The sequence below is a fragment of the Lepisma saccharinum genome, chromosome 15 (assembly GCF_977018435.1).
Source record: "Lepisma saccharinum chromosome 15, izLepSacc3.1, whole genome shotgun sequence".
In the NCBI taxonomy this organism is placed as follows: Eukaryota; Metazoa; Arthropoda; class Insecta; order Zygentoma; family Lepismatidae; genus Lepisma; species Lepisma saccharinum.
In genome coordinates, this window is record NC_139243.1 from 28,307,876 (window position 1) to 28,329,018 (window position 21,143).

A 21,143-nucleotide genomic window follows, 5' to 3' on the forward strand; every position below is an offset into this window, starting at 1 on the left:
TCCAATTTCGATTAGCCTTACTGTGCATAAAGTGGACTTAAAATAACAAAATCAATTAATCAGGCACATGTTTCATAAATAAATGACAATACTTTTCAATGTTATTGCAAGATAAGCACTTCACGTTGTCTGCTTAGAGGGTGTAGGGCGGGTACATAGTATTTACAACATAACCGCTATATGATACACGGACACTATTTAATTAGTACATTAGAATTAGAATATTTCCTCTGTGTCTTTCCGATACATTATTAACGAATTGCTAATTTGCATTTAAATTCGAATTCATTATGCAAATGTTTATATTTGCAGAACTCACAGTTTTACAAATATAAAAATCTTAGCAACTAATATTTTAAATAATTATATATTTCTACTTCAATACGTTACGAAGAGGTGGTGGCTATATACCGAGTTTTGTCCATATTTGATTTGATTGATTGATTGACTTGCTTTTTTTACTTCGCTTCATGTGCCACTTTTGGCTAATTTGCAAAGATAGGGATGAGTGATAACATGATGATAATGATGAATGGACACTCACAAACATCCATGCCAAGGCCGGAATTCGAATCCGGGACCCCTGGCGTCGTAGCGCGATGTGCTAACCACTCCGCCACGGGGACCGGCTGTCCATATTTGACTCACATTGACAGACTAATTGATCGAAATAGTAAATATTTCACTACACGACAACCTGGTTTATTTTTCATTTCTCGAAATTTTGTGTTTATAACTGTAGTATTTTTCGAGGAAGCAACAGATATTTAATGTTTTTATTGTTGACATCAACACAGAAATGCAGATGAGATATTCATTTTAATAAAATATTAGTTACATCGATTTGTGCTATTTACGAAATTATAAGTCGTACAAAAATAAAATTTGTATAATGAATTCGAATTCATATTATGATATGAATCATCATCATTAGCAACTCATCAAATGTCTATAAACAATAAATCGAGGGATGTATCATATAACTTATTTCCTCACACTTTACTTTATTCTGTGCTCAATGAACATCCAAGAAACTTTCACCAACTATAATTATTCACTCAATCAAATAAATTCATATTTATTTAATATATTTCATCTCCGTATGAAAAAATGAGAGGAAAAGATTAAATCATAGTCTTGCAGTGAAAGCCTGAAAAATTATACACTTACAGGAAACTAATCATTCACTAATATTTTAAACTGTGCAATATTTATAACAATAATTCAAAATAATAATTAACAGTACCATCTGTGAACGCCACAGATAGTTGAAAACATTTTAGGATCTGCCCAACTTCATCACATTTCAGTAACGTTCATTATGGAAATGTATAAGTAGTTTGTTATGTTTTTATCCTATTTCGTAATATTTTCATATATTGTAAGGTGTGGCCATATCTGACAGCACTTTCACATTTTTCAACTTGTGTGTACAATTTGATATTTGAAGTTAACTTCGAACGTTTCTTATTGTCATTCCTTCATCACATAATATTCCATATTTCTATTCCAAGTTTCATTTGGACAGCATATTCTAGTGAAAGTAAAAGGCATTTCGCACAAGATCTTTATGTAAATTCAAAATGACTTACATTTTGGCTAATTTATTCGATTTTGTGAATTTTCACAACTATAATACATATTTGAAGAAATAGAAAGCTCTATTGAAAAAGATTCGTTTCCTGGCCAACAGATGGTGGTAGGTAGTAAGGAAATTGCATTAACATAATATCTAATGATGAACAGAAATTAACAATTAAACATTTAAGACTTTTAAAATAGTGTATTAGATTTTGTTTAATATTCTCAACACCATATTATTGTTGTCTGAATCTGAAAGCTAAAACTTAAGTTAATAATATATATTTTACTTATTTTTATTTAATTGATTTATTATTCCCTATTATAATAACTTTATGTTTTCTTTAGATAACTTCAGACACATACAAGTATATATCTAGTTTCCTAAAATTCTTGAATAATTTGTTAACAACACTCTTCTTTACTACAGAAAAAGATGGAAAGGTATGTAGCTTATTCTATTAGTCATAGCTCTCGCCCCTACAGAATTTTAAATACTGGTTTATAGAGTTTCTTCGCGTAATATATGTGGTGCATTTTAAAATTATTTGCTGCATGTAAATCTACGAGGGGTGATCACAAAGTTCGTGCACAGGTTTAAGCAGTTAATTTATGCAGATAATATTTGTATTTATAATCCTTTGTTGCTTTCTAACAAGTATATTCGATCGTTGATGGAACATGCGGATACAGACTGTATGAATCCCTGTCTGAAAGAGTCTGCGGAGTTATTCTGCATAAAATGTCTTCAGGTCACTCTCAAAGTCCATGTTTTTGCCGAACGTGCGTTGGAAACTGCGAAACTTCTTGTAGCTATATATATTTCTGATATTATATGCCCGTCTCTCTACACAAGATCTTAATGAACGGAAACGGTCAACGTGTTATAGGAGCAGCTGTTTCTCCAACCAATCAGCTGTCGGAGGAGCTTCAAGAAGCAAGAATAGAGGATAACAGAGACATCACACACATCAGAGAGCAACTTTCTCGCAAGAGCTCCAGAATTTCTACCAAATAAATCTGCTTATCTTGTCTGATCCACTAAAATTACAATTTTTGCCTTTCTGCTTGTTAGGAAATCAAGTACATTATCACTAGACGCCAGTCGCCTGCTTGACATCACGGAGTACCAGATAGAACCCAGCAACCTGTTCAGTGAAAACATCCCTACTATACCTCTTGTCCAGCCTTACGGCGGGCGGCCTACATGCTGGTAAGGGAAGTGGGGAAGCGACCAATCCAGCGCGATAAGAAACACAGCAGCCTGTAGAACGAGCTGCACGCAGTACTTCCTTCCGCCACGTAACTCTCGGCGCCACCGCTGTTGTCTGGTTGGTCTTCTGCGTATTCCCCGCTCCCCACTTCTCTTGAAAACATGTAGTGTGCCCGCCGTAAGACTAGACGAGAACTACAGTGACAGTAAAGGTTAAGATTTATCTCAGTCAGTAGGTGAACACAATGCATTTCGCAGTGTAATCATGCCAATAAGTACAGAGAATTTGTTGTGAAAATGACGTTACTTTATAACTTTATTATGTGAACAGTCACGGAATTTCACTCATTTTATGTTTTTTTAATTATGTTTATTTAATTTTGCTATTAGAAATATTGACAGCGTAAAGTATCTTTATTCACGGATCCAAATTTTTGTCCCCATTTTCAGCATTCTGGTTCAATGTGCGTTGTCAACTTAATTCCCTGAGAATACACAGGCTGGTCCATTCACTTGGCCTAACAGGTTACAAGACTGACGTCATCCGTAGAATGTAGGGGAAAGTGGGGGAATCGTGCGCGGCGGGGAATCGTGCGCACCACGTTTCCGAAGGTACGAGCCAGAGAATGAGCTTTCGATTCATGCTATAACCTAGCGGGCGTCTCAGGAAATACTACTACATTGGGCTTTTCGCGCCAGTTGTATTGTGTTGTGTGTAGCGAGTGGATGTTTGTTTTTGTGTCCATTGTTGTTATTTTGCTGTTGACGAAAATAAGGAGGTATATCTTAAATTTTTACTCTAGTGTTTTGAACTATGCTTGTTTCGATAGTGCATGATCATGTCTATACACGTGTCTACTTGTTACGAGATTAACGTTTTTATATTTTTTTCTAGAAAGTAAATTTTTTGTAAGGTTGGTGTGGGGCAATGGTGCGCTTCGGAGAAAGGGTGCGCACGATTCCCCCGTATATGTAATTGAATGCGCACAATTTCCCCAAACGACATTAAAGGTGAAACAAGTAGTAATACCCAGGTTTTTATTTTGTTCACAGATGCCACGAAATTACAACAGAAAAACTGAGAAGAACTCCTACTCTCAGGGTAATCTGAAAAACGCTCTGGACGCTATCAAAAATGAAGGAAGAAAAATAAGGGAAGTTGGCAGATGGTTCAACATACCTGAGTCTACTTTACGGAAAAAGCTTGTAGAAAATCGTGATCTGCCTACTCCAACCCGGCTTGGAAGAAAATCAACGTTTTCTGTTGAAGTGGAAAGTGAATTGAAGGACTATGTTCTGACACTGGCAAAGTTATTCTACGGGTTAACTCCAAAAGAATTAAGACGCATAGCATTTAGATATGCAGAAGATCACGAAATTGTACATTCTTTCAATATGGAACAGGCTCTAGCAGGTAAAGACTGGCTGTATGGATTTTTAAAACGAAATCCCGATGTAACTCTACGACAACCCGAAGGAACAAGCTTAAATAGAATTACTGCATTCAATGAAGAAGAAACGAAGCTATTTTTCTCAAATCTTCAGAAAGTTATGGATGAATATAAATTTGAGCCAAGGCAAATCTACAACATGGATGAGACAGGAATAACGGTCGTCCCAAAGAAGTGCCCGAAGATTTACGCTGCGAAAGGTATGAAGAGGATTGGTGCTGCTACTTCAGCAGAAAAAGGGCGCACAATAACTGGTGTTTTTGCTGTCAACGCTGCTGGATCTTATATTCCTCCAATGCTATTTATCCGCGGAAACGTATGACACCTCAATTACAAAGAAATGGTCCTATCGGGTGTTCTTACAAGTGTTCGAAAAATGGTTGGACAAACGCAGAATTGTTCACTGAGTGGCTAGTTCACTTCCAGAAATCTGCAAAACCCGCAGCAAGTGACCCAGTGCTGCTTATTTTAGATAACCATGCAAGCCATATTTCAATTGAGAGTTATGAATTCTGCAGGAATAACCACATTCATATGGTATCTCTGCCACCGCACACATCACACCGGTTGCAGCCGCTCGACGTAACATTTTTCAGTCCATTGAAAAATGCATTGTACAGGGAATATGATCTTTATTTAACTACAACTGGCCATGAGAGGGTGACAGAATATGATTTGGCTGAACTCCTAAATCATGCTTTCATAAAAGTTGCAACAATGGAGAAAGCTGTTTCAGGTTTCCGCTCTACAGGAATATTTCCCTTTAATCCCGACAAGTTTCAGGATCATGATTTTGCTCCTGTTCAGGACGTTACACTTGTTATCGCTGAAGATTCTTCCTCTCCTAAAGGTTTGAACAAATCATGTGGCATTCCGAACAGTGCAGATAGAGACTTAGTGGAAGAAAACAAAGATTCTTCCTCTCCTAAAAGTTCGAACAAATCATGTGGCATTCCGAACAGTGCAGATGAAGACTTAGTGGAAGAAATCATCCATCCAAATCCTGATAATAATGTGCCTTCAACATCTGCTGCAGGGACAAACTCTTTCCTTTCCTTTGTCCCAATGGGATTATGTCAAGGAAAAGGGAATGATACCAAAACTGTAAAGAATTCTCGGCGAGCAAAACAACATTCAGAAATTTTGACCAGTACGCCCATTAAACGCAAGTTAGAAGAGGCCCAAAAGAAGAAACAAGAAGGAAGTAAGAAGAAGTTGGACAAAATAACGCGACACCATAAACGTCCGTGTGGAATGAAAAGCATCAAGAAGAAGCTGATAAGGAAAAGGCAACTTTCAAAGTCGTCTGAGTCAGACACCGAGGATCAAGAAATTGTTTTTGATGACGATGAATTGGATGACGTAGACTTAGAAAGCGGACAAGGCAGTGCTTTGATTGTACAAGACACTAATGAACGTTGCGGAATTTGTGGTGATTTTGGGAAAGACGGTGAATTATGGTATCGATGTGTTTCTTGCTGTGAATGGAGCCATGCAGAGTGTACTGGTGTCGATACAGCCAACAATTACGTGTGTGATTTTTGTAATCGAAAATAACATCGTCTTCCCCATTAATTTTCTTTCAATTTTAAATATTGAAACAGCAATTCAATTGCCTTCTACAATTGTAAGGCAACCACTTTTAACACATTCAATTTATATGTTGTTAATCTGATATATAACTACATACATTTTTATTTGCTGAACTATTTATTAATGCGCACCATTGCCCTACCCTTGCGTATCATTACCCCATAGGTTGGGGAATTGTGCGCAAATGCAGGTTTGCATTACATGATGCATTACTCACGTACACACTGTTTTCTTTCAATTATAATTATTACATTCAAAAGGAGAAAGAATGAAAAAGTATTAAGCTAAATTTCATATTTTCTCAAGCAAAACCTTTCCAAATATAATGAAAATTGCTTAGGTGCGCACAATTCCCCCACTTTCCCCTAATAACGTAGTAGGACAACTGAAGTCAATACTTTAAAAAAATAATTTTCCTTCTAAATAAAGTTGTCTATGGCATAATTTATATTAGAAGAAGTAATGAACGCTGAATTGATTTAAAATATTAAGATTTTAAAGCTTTAATTAGCTTAATTCTACATGGTATTAAATGGGGCAAATAGCTTCATTGTTAAAGAATCAGTAAAGATGTTGCCTGCTTGTCAAGGGTTGCCTGTTTGAGAGAAGTTATGATTGATTGATTGAGTTGGTGTTTTAAGTCCACTTTATGTACATAAAGGCTTATTGGGACTGGACGTACAGTTTAACCCACTTGAGCCCGTTGTTCCAATAATGGAAAATTTTCAAATTTTATTCTTAATTACGAACTGATTATGAACTAAGGGAAATGTTTGTACAAATCTGTTAGGTTGGTACTTCTGATTAGCCAGACGGTGCAGTTCTATCCAGATCACCTGCGGAGGATTAGAAAGGTTGATTGTCATCGACAGTTTTCCTGTGTTCAATGGCTGTTCGAGAAAGGTTAGTAACTTCTGAACTATTAATTTATATTTTGTAATTGTTTCGTTGTATTTTTGATGTTAATATATACACATTGTACAATGTAGAACTTACTTTAAAGTATTGTGTTGCTTATCAGCACAGGTAGACGTTAAATTTGAATGTTCCATTATTGGATCAACGTGCACGAATGGCCCCATGAAATTCCATTATCTACATTACATTACATCAGTCTATTATTGCACTCTGCTTGTATAACAATATTGATTCACGTGCACATACAAACGTACATACGCACATATATATACATATATTGCCATTTACGAATACGAGTACAGGAAACGTGAATTGTATAACGCAAATATTTTTTCCATTTTTTCAAACTGAATGTTGAGGAGATTTTCAGTATACTTGCGTTGGAAGACATGCTTTCTGCTGATGTTGTCCAAACGCCCCCTCTTTGGAAGATTGTGAACTGCAAGTGGAAGAAATTCTATCATGGAGATGCTAATGCTGCGGTTGATGAGCAATGATACCATATTATGGTAGACACCGAACAAAGCAGAATTTGCATGACATACCAATCAGGTTCGGCTTCAAAACATGGCGCCTTTGTTCCAGGCTCGACCATCTAATTCAGAGTATCACTTGTCAAGGGGGTTAGCACGGGAATCACTAATCCAAACATTGGAGTAGGTGGTTTAGTGGTAATGGATTAAGTGAAAATACTACCATGTGACCGAAATTATAACATCTTTATTGATAATTTCTTCACGTCTATTCCTCTACTTGAGGTGTTAAAAGGCATTGGCTGTAATGCTAGTGGTACTATTCGCTCAAACAGGGTTCAAAATGCTTCACTTCCTGATGTGGAAATTTCAGCAAAGAAGCCACGAGGGAGTTTCGATCAAGTAACCAATCATGAATCAGAGGTAACAAAATACAGGGTGAACATTCGTGGCAAAAAAATGGTACTGGCAGTTGATGGTTTTTCCACTCCATGTAAGTGTAAACAACGCATGGTTACCTTACCGATGGACAGACAACTACAATGTAATGTTTCGTAACATACAAACTGCTTCATTCCATTCTATCAACAATAGACTGATTATGACTTGTAACCTGTGTTCTCTTTCTCAGTGCAGCTGTGAATAATACAATATAATATATCCGACCTAGTATTTTATCAACGGGTATTTGTCTTCAATACTATAGAACAATAATAGTGCCTGTGAATGCACAACAGTTGTTGAATTTTGTACATTTTTATTTGCAAGATACCGAGTATAGTTGTATTTTACTTGTGTTGGATATGTATTTTGAATAATACAATATAATATGTTTGAACGAGTATTTCCATGCACCTGTGTACAATATAGACTTTATACTGTAGACTATAGTTGTTAAATTTTGTAAATGCTTGCAAGATACATGAATATAATTGTATTTTACTTGTATTGGAAATATATTTAATTGTATTTTACTTCATTAAAATATTTTACCTCATAAGTGTATTGAAGGTAAATAAAACATTCAATCTGGTATACTTTTGTTCCTGATATATGAAATAAGAAAATCACATACATCTCTCGAGCCCGTTGTTCCAATATTGGAACACCAATAAATTCAAGGTCACTGGTATGCGAGCTTCAAAATTTCATATATATGCCTTCATTTTGTGCTCTAGTACTTGTTTATGGATGAATCACAGCAAAATTTGACCAAAAAAATATTTAGGTTTAAATGAGTTTTAAAGTGCAATACGAATCACTATGTGCCTCCATAGGGTATCGTACCCGGGACCCCTTGATTATATAAGGACGACGCTACCAAGATGTTATGACATCACTGTCACTTTGGCTAATCGAGAAGATGGAGATGAGTGATGTTATGATTAAATTAATGAAGAGACACTTACAAAGAATGCCCTCGCCCAGGCCGGGATTCGATCCGAGGACCCCTGGCGTCGTAGCGCGTTGTGCTAACCACTTTGTCACCGAGGTTGTCAGGAGCACTGTCTGCATCAACATAACCCATCGCTCGCTATCCGGTGTAAGGAATGACACGAACAAGCAGGCCTCGTGAAAATCCCTGTCGTACATAATCAACTGTTTCTTATCATCCCTGATCTGACAGTGACGTAAGATGAGGAACAAGTGTTTACGCTAAGAAGAAAACTTCCCAGCATCCTTCGCAAGGAAACAGAAAGAGCCGGGGAAGATGCTGGCAAACCTCCAAAAGGTCTTCCGACCGTCCGCATCCATCTCGGGAGATGAGTCCGTAATTTACATACCCGGCCAGGGATCACAAAGTCTGCCGCCCACTCCCGGAAGCTTTTGTTTCTGACGGATAACGACGTCATCCCCGTAAGTGAATGAGGGATTTCGGCTGCGGGATCAAGCTGGCGTTAGGCTAAGATGAAAATCCCTTATGTTGTCGACAATATCTACGAGGGACGATCTCGCTGAGTTACTACCGGATACTCTGGCTCCCCGAGGACCCTTATTGGATCCACTCCACTGCCTATGCGAGTTGAGCCCTTTGGGATCTGTTACCAAGATCGACGACCCATAGCAACCAGCCAAGTGTGACCAGAAGCGCCATTCAAGTCGTTTTCCGTCACTTAAGAAAGAAATCGCTGCTTTAAGGCAGCGGCGGCTGGTGGCTCTGGGGTGGGGTGAAAGGGTAGTAGGTTGGTTCATTTGGTGTTTTAAGTCCACTTTATGAACAGTAAGGCTAACCGGGACTGGACCTACAGTTTAAAGTGGTATCCGAACCACTATGTGCCTCCACCGTGTATTGTGCTCGGGACCCCTTGATTACTAGGCAACGACGCTGCCACTGCACCATCAGGGAGGCCCTGAAGGGGTAGTAAGGAATGGTGTAATATAAATCATACTGTAGAAAATCCTTCATATGTTTTTCTTTCCAACAAGACAACATGGGGTCTCTAAGAAACCACACACTAAATCACAAACCAGATTCATATTTCTCTTAAAACTGCACGAAAGATAAAGACAAGGGTAAGAATACGCACTCAGTTCAACCACAGGCGTGCGCAGACCCTCTGATTAAGGGGGGCAAAGGCTCCGATAAAAGTTCAGTCGGAAAAAGAATAACCTCATTCCATTGGTGATGGGTACTAAACATTAGAGTATATAGTGTGAGTCGAAAATCACCCTTTTAGAACAATTCCAGCTTCCGTGCCACATAAGTTCTCTGTTCCCCCCCCCCTTTATTTTCCTTCTCCGTGGTTCAGACTAATTTACATACCGGGTGGTCCAAAAGTCACGGAACGGTCACATATCGTGAGAAATACACATCGAATCGGAAAACGAAAAAATACGTGTTTAATAAGTGAAAAAAGCTATTCAATTATATCACACTTGATTCACCATCCCCGCCCTCCGGGGGTGGGGCTGCGGAACTGTGAAATTTTAAATGGAACCCCCATTTTGTATTGTAGAATCGGAAAGAGGACTTCATTACGAGTCCAACGAGCTGTCAACCATCCTCCTAGCTCAATTAGGAACGGTGATATGGTGATTTTAAATTTTCACAAACCCGAAAAAATTTTCAAATGGACGTATGTATCTAGCCCTAATTGAGCGAAAATTTAAAATCGCCATATTTCCGTTCCTAATTGAGCTAGGAGGATGGTTGATAGCTCGTTGGACTCGGAATGAAGTCCTCTTTCCGATTCTATAATACAAATGGGGTTTCCAATTAAAATTTCACAATTGCCCCACCCCCAGGTGTCGGGGGTGGTGAATCAATTGTGATATTATTGAATAGCTTTCTTTCACTTATTAAACACGTATTTTTTCGTTTTCCGATTTGATGTGTATTTATCACGATATGTGATCGTTCCAAGACTTTTGAACCACCCGGTATAAACATGATATCGTACGGCAGATTCAAAACAACTACACATAATTTATTAATTTCTAATGTGTGACCAATTTATTCTGCAACCATACAGGTGTAACAAAACTAGGCTAACGAATAATACCGTGAGTCTTAATAACAAGTAATATGCTGAGATAGTGAAATTGCTTAGGAAATAATCCCGCCGGAGTTGCTTGGAACTCTCGTCGGCTTAAAAATACTTTACTTTTTTAAACAGAATAATGTTGTTTAATAACGGTAATAAGATTTATCTGCACTAAATTTCTAAGTGTGAGAATTAGGAGAGGCAACTACCCCCTTTGCTCCCATATGCACGCCTATGACTTCAACTCCTCATGGGGAAAGTGCAGTAGGTTGTGTTGCCTGCCCGCTGCCCAAGCAGTGACGTCAATAATACTGGAGGATTTACGCATGCACATGGTAACAGCAAAACTTATACCCAAGCTGCTTCAGCAGGAACAGCGAGAACTTGGACGTGACGTCGCACAAGACATGCTGGAGAAGGTCAACAGGGATGCAGAGTTTCTCAACCCAGTGATAACTGGAAATTATGACTCCATGTGACTTCTGGTTGTTCCAGAAGCTAAAATCTCCACTGAAAGGCTCCCGTTTTGACAGCCGAGAGGACATTATGCGCAAAGCGACGGCGGAATAGACAGACATTCCAAAAGAGGCTTCTAGCAATGGCAGACACGTTGAGATAAGGGTGTTACTTTGAAAGGGATTAGATCGTGAATCATTCGAGGCAAGTGACTTTCTTTTCCCGTCATAAAATCGGATAGCCACCCATTTCGAATTTCTGTAAAAAAAAATACATATTTTACTAAATGCAACAAAGATATTTGATACTCCAGAAACTAATTGATTGGTTCACTAAATTGCGTTTCTTCTACCTTTTCCAGATTCATGTTTACGGTTGTGATGCATTTTTTGCATATCGTTTGTAAAGATAACCCCAAAGTAAGTGCATATGATGCAAGTGAGCGTTTCTTTCCGTGTCGGGTTCCAGTTTAATGCATCAGTTTGTGCGTTGTTTGATGCACCTTCCTGCATATTTCTGGATAATGCATTTAAACATTTCGTCTGCGCTACAGACGATATGCATTTTTGGATTCAGTTTGTACATTTACATTTCTGTGTGTATAAGAATAGGTGCACTCAAAAAGTTTTAAGTGACAAAAAAAATCAGCTGACGAAAAACATTTTGCGTGTAAGTACTGGTAACAAAACAAAGTGAAAAAATTGTGATTGCTATTTTCTTAGCGAACATTATGTTCAAAAGTGGTTCATAACTACATGAATTCATTTATAAAATAATACGAAGGTGGGAAACTTTGATATCGATAGGTATGACAATGCAAATATCTCATATCAGCAATTCACAATTTACACCTTTGAATATATTCTTAATTCTTCAAAGTTTACAGTTTTGAAAATTATGTACGTAATCAACCAGCCAGCTCGATGGCCAAGAACGTTTGAGTAGTAGACTGACGATCAACAATGGAGGTTATGTGTTCGACTCCCAGCCTAGATTGATTGAGTTGGTGTTTTAAGTTCACTTTATGCACAGTAAGGCTAATCGGGACTGGCCTACAGTTTAAAGTGGGATCCGAACCACTATGTGCCTCCACCGGGTATCGGACCCCGCTACCACTGCGCCATCGGGGAGGCCTTCCAGCCTAGACATTGGTGTTCCTTTGTGAATATCCGTCTCTTTATCAAATTGATTTGAAACCCTGAGGGTAGGTTAGTTTTATATACGATAAACTTCAACCCTTTTCTTTCATCTGGGCATTGACTGAATGTCTGGCACGCCTGGTACTGCCCTCTGACACGACCAATGTTGCCAGTACACCTCTTAATTTCGAAAAAAAACATGCTTTTTTATGAATATGCAATAATAAACCGCTTAAATCCTCTTTAATGCATACAATGTGTAAAAATTGTCGTTCTCTTATCAATTCGATTAATAACAACACAGACCAACAATAAACATCTACCATTTTAGCAATAGACTCCACAGCTGTATTTCATCCATGTTTGTTTTTACCTCGCACAAAAACGTTTTTACCCATAAGTAACATTTCCCGCACACTGAACGTTCATGCAAAGGATGATTTTTCCTATATAATGCTTAAAAATTATCCACATAGACAATGTAAATACCCAGTGTCAGTTTCATGTCTCTATCACGTTTTGCAAAAAGTTACTAAAGTTCAAAATCTCGGTTGCGCGACGTTTGCGACACTCTATACCTGAGGGATATAGTCCGATTGAGCGTCGTGCTGATCACATCACCTCCAAAAATGGCAGAGATTGTGAATGTTTGAGGCCTTGAGGCAATTTTCCCACTGTACCACGTCGAGAATTACGTCGATTTTTTTTTATAATCCACTGATTTCAATGTTTTATGTAATGTAAAAGTGGTTCCAGCGTTAGGAAAGCACGAATAACAGAGATATTTGATACCAAAGAATGGCCCACCTAAGTTAAAACCTGCAATTTCAGAGTATTTTCGCCGCTTTCTGTTAGTAAAAACTGTTTGTATGTACACTAAAATAGCGAAAGAACACGCCGAAAATAACTATCAGTACCAAACCTAACAATCCTAACATAACTACGTAAAATTATAGCTGCTGTTGTGGAAAGTCGTTTTGGGTGCTATATTCACTTCCGCGAAGCCTTCGACCTGTTCTGTTACACGGTAAAGTAACACGCTAAGGTAACAGACGTACTTTACTTCACACTAACAAATTTCCAAGAGCTAAAATCAACTGAAAACGTTCATAAACAATAAATTCTTCATAAACCATGCTAGATATTTCACATTCTCTAGGGGGTACAGAGGGTCAAGGGTACAAAGGACTTATATCCACATTCTTCCACGTTCCTACGTGCGAGGTGAGGGGTGGGTTTACCCTTTTCAGTAATTGCAATTAGCCACTTCCAACACAACAGAGGGTGGCAGGGGTGTAGGACAGTGAATGACCCTCTTTCAGTCATCTGATGTAAAAGCTATTACCTGAGCTAATCAGACAGTTCCAGTTGGTAAAGAACAAGAGACACTCCCAAATTACACATGGAACACCTTCACTGCTGCCTTGGAAACTAATGGTTGCTGTGCTGCTGCGCATTATCCTCAACCCAAAGAGAGAATTAAACTAATGGAATGGTGACAAAAGAGCTTTTTAAATGACCTCTAACCGCCCCTCTCTTTCAGGAAAGAAAATTGCATTTTTACAGCCACGGTAATGTCGGCTGAAGCTATGGGTGCCACGAATTATTCTTCAACTTTAGCCAAAGTTATCTGGAAAATTTAAAGTACAGTCCCGTTCAAAAAAAATGTCATTTGATTTTAGGTTATACTCTGTCCAGGGAATCTCCGTGGCGAGAGAACGATAACAAGTGTCTGCACAAGTAGTGACTCTAGACGGCTGGATCAATGAACACGTGATAGGGAACGGGATTGCGTTGGGGAGGTTTCAACTAATGAACCTTAAGCTGCTTACCTTTTCAATTAAAGATCCTAAAATTCCTTACTCTTTCTTTAGCGTTTCTGTAAATTGCTTAAGAAACTGTACATCGCTTAATTTGACAAGCTAGTAACTGTGAATTGCTTGCTTTTTCCATTAAGTACCTGTACCTTTCTTACTTTTAAAAATAGGTTAGGTTACTGTAAATCACTTGCATTTCAGTTGAGTTCTATAGTAAATTGTTCAGTTTGTCGATTAATAAACTCAATTTTTAAAAAAATGATTAACTGTGAAACTCTCGCACTGTAACCAAGGGCGGCCGCGGGGAGGGGTTAAGGGGCACTTGCCTCCTTAAGATTTCTGGAAAGAGTTAAATGTAATTCGAATGGTGAAATTCGAGATATTTTATAACAAAAAGTAAATGTTTACTGTGACTTACAGGCAAGTTACGGCAACTATTACTATTATTATTATTTTATTATCGTCATTATTGTTATTATTATTTTACAGTACCCTTCGGCACGTAAAACATGGAGCAAAGGTACCATGAAGGACAGAATATTAAGCTGTCTCTGACTCTGATTGATATATGTGCTTGTGAAAAAGTACAAAAAGAAAAAAGAACTGCTCATAAACAAAGTGATAGGCTAGATGCTTATTGAAAAGAAGAAAGGCGAATTCACTTTCTATCTGAATAGTAGATCGACTCTGAACTTGTATACAACGCTAAGTATTTTCAATTAAATTTGAATTTTATGATTTGTAAACCAATAGTAGTCGTAACTAATAATAATGATAATAATAGCAATAATAATAATAATAAAACGTTCATACGACTCTGCCCCCCCCCCCCCGGCCACACTGAGAAAGAATCCTGCGGGCGTGCTTGACTATAACGAACTTTAACTATGATTAAATTACTTTTCAAAAACTAACTCTCGAGGCCTCATATGGTACAAGGGATAAACAGGTAACAATAAGAAGCATTATCCGATGATGGATAGCGATGACGCATTATGTAGCGTAAAGTCCAATTCTCAGCGTCATTATGAGCCCTGGATATCCTGAATGATCAACGAGACAGTCCTGAATGATCAACGAGACAGACATGATTAAAAGCGATTTCCTCTGAAGATAAATCAAGCTGTCACAGACTGAAATCTGCGTCGCGGGACACGTGTTCATTTGTCCACCAGTGCGTTACGCAAACATCCCATAGATGGGAGTCAAATTAACAGACATATAGTTTGGTAACTTTTTGCTACAGGACGGAGGAACTGAAGTTGTAATGTGAGAAGTATGAAGATTAAATGCACGGTATTTAGAAGGTAATTAGAGTTATGTAGTTAACGGAGCTGAAATATGGAATGGAACTTCATATAAGGTATATTCTGATGATCATATTTTGTGAAAGGTACAGTTGTGTTTAATTTTTCTGACAAGTGAGTAAATTTTATTTTGGTTGGTGTTACTAATTCAATATTGTGGAAGCTTTACAATTTTACACTTAATAATATTTAGATTCGTCATTCCATGAAGTAACTAAATACTATCATTATTCTTCTCAACATATGGAGGTCGTTAGCATCTAAGGAAATCTGTACAACTTTGCCAGAAAATTTTAAATATCATCAAGCATTCATCTAATTGGTATCTCTGTAAAGTTTTCTTTTTATACATTGAAAAGTAAATGCATCACCTACCAAGTGTATCATCGAGAAAAATGCATCAAAAACGGTTCGACTGATGCATTAAAGTACACCTCAATTCAGAAAGAAATACTCCCTTTCATCATATGTTGCACTCTGGCGCCAAGTTTAAATATAATGTACAGAAATTAACTAAAGCGTAAACTCGATTCTTGGCAAATGCATGAAAAAGGCACTTTATTGCATCACTCTATGGGTTTGTACGTTTCTTGGAGAATAAATTTCTCAATGCCTCTCCGATGATGTAGTGGTAACGTCGTTGCCTTGTAATCAGAGAGTCCCAGGTTCGAAAACAGGTGTAAGAGTTTGACTCAGTGGTTCGGAACATTATTTAAACTATTCGTCCTGTCTCGATTAGCCTATTTGTGCAGAAATAGCCGTATTACAACAAATCAAATTAATTTCTAACAAATACTCAGTTCGTATACAGTCTATACATTAGTTCGTTTAGCTTTCCTACGAATATGTATAGTCGACGCGCTAGCTACGTTAACGACCGGCTGGCTTTGAAGTCCACGGAGTGCGCCCACCAGCTGCAACAATCACATTCAACGCATAGTTTTGCCACACATCTACTATACGCCACCTTGTCCCTCCCCCGCACAAGCACCTTCCCACGGTCTCCACATTGAAGTTGCAAAGTACGGCAACAGCGTATCCGCAGTCACGTGACTGAGGCTCTACGTGGAGCAGACGAGCAGAATGACAGCTGCGTCCATTGGGCGAAGGTTGAGTGTGATCGGACGAAAACAACTCGCCCGCTCTTTATTTCCACCCACGTACGTGGTGGCGGCTTTCTTCAGTTCTTCGACTTTAACGAAGTAAATGCGTGGTGGACTATAGCTCTTGCCACCAGCACTACATTTCGAAGGCGTCAATTCAATTGTTCTTTGCTTTTATTGTTCATGATTCAGCACCTCACAGATAGAGTAGAGAACATGGGTGCTGGCCTGCTCGCCTATCCAACGCCTTCAAGGGGAGTGAGTGTTTTAGGATCTAGGTGTCCCATTTTTATTCATTGAATTGGTGCTTTAAGTCCACTTTATGCACAGTAAGGCTAATCGCAACTGGTCCTAGAGTTTAAAGTGGGATCCGAGCAACTATGTGCCTCCACCGGGTATCGAACCCGGGACCCCTTGATTTCAAGGCGACGAAGCTACCACTGTACCATCGAGGAAGCACCTCATTTTTTACCCCGGTGATTGTATACTAGAAAGACTGAACCAGACAGTTATGAACTTATTATTACTGGAGTTGGTAGCTAATTACTTTGAGAGTAAAAAATAAAAGTATTTCAGTACGAAAAAAGAGGTTGCTAAGAAGTGTGTGTGTTGGGGGGGGGGTGTACAGCCAACATGATAAAAAGTAGGTGCGTTTATCAAGAAGAAACGAATATCTGTTTTCGCTGCTTGCTACAGCTAATAGTAATTCCTGTACTAAGAAAGGTTGCAGAAATACTATCCTAGCCTCTCCGGTGATAAGCCGTCCGAGTGGCGGAGTGGTTAGAACATCGCGCCACGACGCCAGGGGTCCCGGGTTCGAATCCAGAACTGGCCATGGACATTTCTGAGTGTCCTTCATCAATTTCATCATATCATCACTCATCCTCATCTTGCCCAATTAGCCAAAAGTGGCACAAGAAGCGAAGTAAAATAAAAGCAAATCAATCAATCAACTGCTCTAGTGATAAAAGATGCTCTCGGCTCTCCGCTGAGACTGAGTGGATGAGCCTTTACCCACTTCTCCATTTATTGCTCCTACGTTACGACCCAAACTGTTTGGATAATCCGGCTGGTCTGCTCTTCACCCATATAGCTGTCTACTTCAACAGCCAAGAATTCAAATATCCCAAGAAAGAGAAGCGTACAGACAGAAAGTGTATATAAAACATTAGTATAGACCTTACGAAGTAACTAAAACATAAGAAACTAAAATCCATCCGTTGTAATTAAAGCAGATAAGAAACAATTTTAACAATATAATGCATAAAAAGGCATCAAGTAATGATCTCATATCATTATAGAGTATTCGAAATTGATAATTTGCAGTATACGTGTGTTAAGTCATAAGCCAACGCAACTATTTTTTTCTCGTTAACAGGACATAACACAAAATATCTAAGATATACGTTTGAAAGTGTATGGAATATACTTTCAAAGGAAGCCACCAGATGGTGTTTATGAACAACGGTGGGGTAGTAAACATGCATCGAAAATGGAGGTCATGAAGCAGGATCAACGTTCGTATGTTAAAATAGCAGTTCTCCACGGCAGAAATGCATGGGAATGCTATACAGGGCTACGGGAAGCACTGGGTGTGCAAGCAATGCCCTAAGATACAGTGGCGAAGTGTGTGGAGGCCTTCGAACGGGCCAGAGTGTCAACTGCCGATCTGTCTCTCGCAGTGGGCATCCTGTGTCCAAGGACAAAGATGTACGGGTAATGGTAATTCAACAGTGTTTATATAAGGACAGGTGCCATGCCTTATTAAAACACAAGTGGATAACCAGGGTGAAAACTTTGAAGGTTGTTAAACAGTGTAGGCTTGTCAATGTCATGTGTTCTGCCTCTTCCCTACGAGAGCCTCCTGCATCCAGACTTCATCTGGTGGCTTCATTCGAAGGTACAGGGTGACAATTAATGAACTATATGAAATAAAGCCGTCATAATTTCTGAACGGTTCGCGTGATGACGTCCAAACTGCGTGGCTGGCCACAGGGCATGATGGGAATTCGTTTGCGTATGCGCACGCAACGTGTTGATGTTGGCCATTTGCAAGTGAAAATGTCCTGGAGGAGTATTTTGGGGAACGCATTCTGACTCTGGGGTACCCAGAGGCCACTGGAAGGGGGCTATGTTAAGGACAAGGTGTACAGAAATAACCCCAAAACCATTGCCGAGCTGAAAACTGCCATTCAGGAGGTCATCGATGTTTCGACACTTCAGCGGGTCATGCAGTATTTTGCTGTTCGTCTGGCCCACATCATCGCCAGAGATGGCAGACAGATCGAACATGTCATAACCTAAATCCGAATGTCTGTAGTGCCGTTTACATGTGCAATACAGTTTGTGTACTACGTGGTTTGTCAATAATTTCAATTTTATTTCATATAGTTCATTAATTGTCACCCTGTACATTCCATACACTTTCAAACGTATATCTTAGATTTTTCGAGTTGTCCCCTGTTCGCGAGAAAAAAAGTTGCCATGACTTATGACTTAACCCTCGCATCTAGAAGTTCTATAAAATATTATTGACTGATTGATTGATTTGGTTTATTTTACTTCGCTTTTCTGACACTTCTGTCTTATGAAGAAGATGAGGATGAATGATGATATGATGAAATTGATGACAGTGAGGTAGCGAATAATGGTAGAGAGATGGAGAAAGTTAATTTCGGGGATCAAAGCAATACGCGCTAATGCAAACGGCTGGTAGGACCGGCAGCATTTTCCCCTCCATGCGCTCACATCCGCTCTCGCGTTCATTGTTCTCTGTTTTCGTTTGCTATCTTCAGAGATTCCAGGATCAGAATGTAATGCTTCTTTTCTTATAGTTGGATCAGAGATTCGCGATTCTTCAGCAATCTGGACCAATTCAATCAAAATAAAATATATTGTGAAAGAGTTCTGTTGTTGTTTAGATAAATATTGTGAAGAAGTATTTATTAAGTTCCTGAGGGCTCACAGACAAGTTTACGATCAAAAGGACCCAGCCCAACGTGTAAGGGATATCCTAGATCGGACACTGCTGTTGCAGACATAAATTAAGTTCAACCATGTGCCAAGCAGAAATTTGTTAAGCGAATACAACTGAAGCCCCACAGGATCTCTTTTAAATTGAGACTGAAATCCTAGACAATAAGCAAATAGTGTAATTGTAGTGAAGCCTACCGTTATGTGTTATTTTCTATTTTCCAAAATTACATAAAGATTTCAAATGTTACATTGGCGAAAATAAGTATATTTCCTATCCCGATTGTGAATTTACGAAACCAAATCACGTTGTTCATCGTTGCTTTCGAAGTCGTCCGAAAAGCTTCCGAGAATTTCAGTTGCCACTGTTCCCGCCAGGTGTCAGTCCGAACGTCACCCACTCTGGGGCGGAGGCTGCGGACAATGCAAAAACAGGAGGCAGACCCCAATCGAGCATCATACAATATATTCCACCTATTTACTACTATTCAAATTGTTGTGGCATGTCACTACTTCTTTTACAGTTGTTGTAAATGCAGTTTTATGGATGAAATTTCTAAATAACTGGGATTAAGGTTGTCTACTCAATGAACATCGATTCTACTGTACAAAGTGAAAGTTGCAATATGGCCAAGTGTAGCGCTACAGCAAGTTGAAACGAGAATTCATCACGTTTTGCAAACCCTCCATTCCAGCTTCGGAATATAACGGTATGAAGATTCGGTAGATGAAACGGTGCTTTTCACGGCAACAGTTCTGTGTTCGGAAAGGGCCTGACATACCAACAAGTCCGCGTGAAGAGCCGAGGAAAGTTATGTGTTCTGCGCAACTCCCACAACGTATACCTGGAATTTCCTCTACTGGGGCACATTATCCAATGTAAGTAACATGACACCGATAAAAGGGGTCATATACTAGCGTTAGGGTCAACTTTCAGCTGACTCAGCAGACGGCTTATGCGCTCCTTCGCCTTCCAGTAGAACGTTGTAGGCACGATTTCGTATGCAATTTGCCTCGACAAAAGACGCTCGCTTTCCAGCTTCCAGCCGCTCTAAGCCAACTTCAATATTCTTTAGTCCTGACGGTAACGTTCCAGCAACGAAGTCACGTTGTTTTCCTCCAATTCCTCAGGTCCATTACGGAGCTCACATATAAAAGCAACACTGCTGGAAGCACTATGCATGCGATTTGTTCTGAAACGTGCAGAAACTAAAGAAAAGTATTCAAACTGAAGTCAGGTAGCGCTGCGTGTTTTAAAAAAAAACAGCATGCATTTAGTTCAGAAGAGTTTCGTACAAACTAGAGGACCCTCGGGAAAGATACTAGGTAGCCAGTGAAAGTAGAACAGTGTTGCCATCTACAGGTCACCGCAAAAACTTATTAATTATTAATTTTTCGTGAATGAAAACGATAATTGAAATTTTGAAACAATGGTTCTCAAGACAATTCCCTCCTCGGTGCTCAGGCAAAATTAGAAAACTTTCACAACACTACTTCTCCTAATAAACTTGAACAAACACTACTCCATAAGATTTCAAGACATAGCAAACACTTTTAAGGTGAGGATAATATTCCTTTAAGTTCGAAACGAAAAACGTTTCCCGCGTTAACGATCTCCAAGGGAATTCCCCGAA

At 38.9% G+C, this 21,143-nt stretch overlaps 1 protein-coding gene across 1 annotated transcript in view; it reads right to left on the reverse strand.

Moving 5' to 3' along the window:
- Window positions 1-21,143, reverse strand: part of LOC145999437 (glycine receptor subunit alpha-2-like) — a 413,104-nt gene that overhangs the window by 229,851 nt on the left and 162,110 nt on the right. The gene's annotated exons all lie outside the window — the stretch shown is intronic.